The sequence below is a fragment of a genome, unplaced genomic scaffold (assembly GCF_019419815.1).
Source record: "Pyrus x bretschneideri cultivar Hongxiangsu unplaced genomic scaffold, Pyrus_bretschneideri_v1 Contig73, whole genome shotgun sequence".
NCBI classification, from domain to species: Eukaryota; Viridiplantae; Streptophyta; class Magnoliopsida; order Rosales; family Rosaceae; genus Pyrus; species Pyrus x bretschneideri.
In genome coordinates this window covers 333,374-338,295 of record NW_025999813.1, presented here as the reverse complement: position 1 = coordinate 338,295, position 4,922 = coordinate 333,374, and positions in this window count along the sequence as shown.

Sequence of the window (4,922 nt, the reverse complement as noted above, 5' to 3'; positions counted from 1 at the left end):
AATTTTCACTTTAAGAAATAGTTATAGCATCAGTATTCAGTTTAAGAAATAGTAATAGTACCCCTGTTCAATTATAGAAATATTCAGTGTTGAGTTTAAGAAATAGTCAATGTTCAGTTTAAGGAATAACGATAGTAATGGTGTTTAGTTAAAGAAATAGTGATAGTACTAGTGTTCAGTTTAAGAAATAATGATACTAGTAGTGCTCAGTTTAAGAAATAGTGATATTATAGTGTTCATTTTAAGAAATAATTGTAGTACTAGTGTTCAATTTAAAAAACAGTGATAGTACTATTGTTCAGATTAAGAAATGTTCAGTTTAAAAATAGTGATAGTACTACTTTTCAATTCAAGAAATAGTAATAGTACCTGTTTTTCAGTTTTACAAATTGTTAGTGTTCAGTTCTAAATATCGTCAGTTTTTTTGCTTTTTTTGTTTTTCGATTGTAATATTGTTATTTAGTTTGTTCTCAATGATGCATGGTTGTATTGTTTAACTTAGATGATATGACACAAACTAAAAAATTTGCCCAAACTAAAGTTAAAATCATTGTTTCCAAAATTAAAATAAGCACTGCCTGTATAACTCAAAATAAAGGTTTTCTTCATTTCTTTGGATTGTAATATTATTAACTTTTTTTTTTCTTTAAATGATGCATGGTTGTATTATTTATTTATTTTTCCTTAAAATTTTGTTGAAAACAATTTTATTTGTTTTTTGGTATGATTAATAAATCATGTTAGTATGTCTTGTAAAAAATGTGATAATAAACCATATGAAATGTGTAATAGAGTGAAAAATAATAATAGAAAGGTGAATCCATATATATAAGTTTCATGCACTAATTTATGACTTTTAAACAACATAAAAGGAAAAACACAAAACAAACAAGAAGTTGGTTCTGTAGAGAGACGAAGTGATGTGAGGGAGGGAGATGTGGGGACAGGGACAACTTAAAAGATGCCACGCAAATAAAAAGAAAAAAAAAATCTGCTTGTTTATCAATTAGGGACTAGGGAGAGGGGATGACATAAGAGAGGGGAGAGAGGGAAAGAGAGAGGTGGGCGCCACAAGAAGCTGCTACATGGGGAAAATAAAAAGTCAGTGTTGGTGCGTTGGTAGCACACGCACATAGGTGAAAGATGTCAAAAGCCTATGGGAGGTGTGGGCACCTTGACACAATTATTTCTAAGTGAGTCTACTTACTTGTCTTTTTACATTAAATTTTAAGTCATTTTTATTAAATAAAAATTTAGCATGGCTTTTTGTTAAGAAAAAGTTGGCCCAAGCTTTTTTTATTAAAGCTCCATATTCCCATTTCTACACTAGATGTGGTAATGAATAGAATATGAAAGGATAACGTATTTATACGTGCCTTGAAGCAATCTTTCATCGTAACCATAATTCACATGCTATAAAATTTCTCCAATATCCGAGGAAGTTGAGCAGCCTAGCCTTTCCTCTAGGGTTTTGATATGGTCTAGATGTGCCACTAGTGCTGCTTTTCTCGGCTAGATTCATCTATTCATCTGATAGATCGACTTCTAGTGAGCTGAGATTTAGTATTAGCTCTTCTGTTTTTCATTAATGCAATTGCTCTAATCTTGGAAGGGGGATTAGGATTTTGCTTCTTAGTTTATTTTAACTTATTTTGTTTCCTAGATACCTTCTTTAGGAAGGATTTATAGTAGTATAAATAAGGCGTACTTGGTCATTAGGGTTCTCTACACACTATTTTGGAGAACTTGGTTTAGAGAGGTTTTTGTGGTCCAAATTTATTTATATACAAGGTGCTTTCTATCTATGCTTTTAGTAATATTTTGCTTTTTTTTATTCATGAAAATGCATAACTAATCCTTTTGGCTGGGGCGAGGTCATGAGCCTTAGCATAAATATGTAGTCTTTATTGAATTGCTTATGATATTATGCATGCATACTTTGAACTATTAATCACTATGTCTAAACTGTCATTACGTCTTAGTGCTTCACAATCATTAATATGATGTTTATGTAAGTAATTGGATGCAATACGGTCGGAATACCACTAGAGAATTGAGTAGGGCTTCATGTGATTAATTATAATTCACATAAGGCGAATATCATGCTCTTAAGGGTTGTATGTTTTGAAAAGGTTTTCACAAAGCTTAATGAGCCTTGCATGTTCATATTTGATATGAATATCACAAACGGATTGCATATTAGATATATGTTCTTACTTGAATATTACAAAGAGAATATGCATAAGGAAAACACAATCTTCAAAGTTGCATGTGTAAACTTATGTAATTGGTAAAACTACATAGGATTATTAAAGTGACGACATAACCCTAATACTTTTACAACTTGATTTTCAAAAACTATGTTCTTTAGTTTAATTTCCTTTTGTCCTTTAAAAAAAAAAATTCTTTTTATTAAAAGTTGTATTTCTTATTTTAAGTCATAAAATCTTTTCTAAATTTTGTTCTCAATAATTATTTAGGAATTAGTTTTAAGTACAAATTATTCATCCAAACTCTATGAAAAGGACCTTGCATGAGCATTCTTACTACAGTTACCCTGTACTCTTGCAAGTATTTTAACTGTTTTTATCCCTACTTTTGCAGGTAAAACTACATAGGATTATTTAAATTATTAAAAATACGAATGTACAATTAGCATTTTTAAGAGATTATAATATTTCAGGTGTATTGAATTATAAATTGATTTTGTTAAGGAAAGTAAAGCCTATTAAGGCTTATTTAACGTGATATGATATCGATATGATATCAATCACCTAGACTGATTCCTTTCCTTTCATATAGACATGTAAAATAAGGAACAACTTGTATAGGCATAATTGTGGGATCTTAATTGATCATTGTATATGTATAAAGAACTATGTATTGAAATATTAGATATCAATGAATTTATACACAATTATTGAATTCTTACATGGTACTAGAGCAACTGGGCCTCTGATAACCAAAACCTTTTTGCCTTTCCAACATAGCAAGAAACCCTACCAACTGCATTTCTTCTTGCCAACATCCTTGGCGCTTGAAGATCCCGTCGTAACAAAATCCTCAGCCAAGCCTGAGATGAACAAGTATGACGATCCCAGTGATCCCCTTTACCTTCACCACTCCGATCAGCCTAGAGCTATCCTGGTTACTCAACAACTAAATGAAGAAAACTATTCCACCTAGAGTCATGCCATGTCCATGGTTCTTAATGCTAAAAATAAAGACGAGACCATAAAAAAGCCGGAAGGCGCTTCCACTGTAAAATTTCAACTCGCTGCAATAATCTTGTCAAATCATGGCTTCTTAACTCGATTTCCCAAGATATCAAGGCGAGTGTGATCTACAGTGACATTGCTCATGAGATTTGGAATGATTTAAAGGAACGTTTTTCACATGTGAATAGTGTACATCTCTTTCATATTGAACAGAGATACATGGTTGCATTTAAGGCAATATGAATATCAATGCTTACTATACCAAATTGAAAGGTTTCTGGGATGAGCGCGATGCACTGTGCTTTATTCCAAACTGTACATTTAGGATTGTGAAGGAAGTGTTGTAGTTTCAGCAAAGTCAAAAGACCATGAAATTCCTGATAGGTCTTAATGATGCCTACGCTGCAGTCAGGGGACAAATCTTGCTTATACATCCCCTTGCTGCCATTAACAAAGCCTACTCACTTATCATACAAGATGAAAGTAAAAAGCAATTTCAAATCACGATCTATCAAAGCCTCAATCACCGATGTAGTAGCCTTTGCAGTGCAAGATAATTCAAGGAATTCTGGTAGGAACTTCACACCTAAGAACCCTCATCTTAATTGTGACCATTGCAACACCATAAGGCACACCTCAGAGACATGTCGAGCGCATCTCAAATGCAAATATTATGGGTGGAAAGGTCATACTGTTGATCAGTGCTACAAGCTAAAGAAGGCAAATTCCTACAACGAGAAGGCTGACTACCAAGATCGAAAGGGGTTCACTTCAAAGGCAAACCATGTTGACATAAATCCAATATGTCCAGTAGTGTCTCCTCCATCATATGGCCTTACTGCAGAATAATATCATCATCTTCTTGCTCTTCTTGACAAGAACAAGTCAAACCACATGGCGAATCATGTCAGTTCTGTGTCGAGCATAAATGATCTCTCAAGTAAAGCTTTATGTGCTTCAGTTTTCATTGAAGAAACAAGTTGGATCTTCGACACTGGGGCCATAGACCACATTGTTTGCTCACCTTATTTGATGACCACATGAATTCCAATTACGAATCGACAAGTGCATCTTCCCAATCATGCACTTGCTAATGCGACTCACATTGGAGCCATTCGTTTCTCGAATGATCTTGTTCTACATAACGTGCTTTGTAGCAAACTTGCTAAATCTTCTTCTTTCTTTGCCATATTCACTGATTCGCTTTGCATGCTTCAGGACCAACGATCGGGGAAGATGATTAGGACGGGAATTGAACGAGAAAGACTTTATTACCTTGATACTGCGAAGAGGATTGGATGCAATTTTGTTTTAGCTATCACCACTATTTCTTCTCAGCTTTGGCATCAACGCCTTGGTCATCTTTCAAATAAAAGCCTTCGTGATCTCTCTCATTTAGTTAAAAACATGCAATTTTATGATATTGGTGGTTGTGTGATTTGTCCATTAGCTAAACAAACTCGTGTTTCATTTCCATTAAGTTCAATTAATACACATGCTCCTTTTGAGTTAATTCATGTTGACATTTGGGGAGGTTATCATATTCCTACAATTATTGAGGCACAATATTTTCTAACAATCGTCAATGTTTATTCATGATGCACGTGAGTCTATCTTATGCACCATAAATCAGATAAATGCCAATATCTTACTTCCTTCATCAATCTTGTTGAAACACATTTTTCTTCCAGGGTTAAAACAATT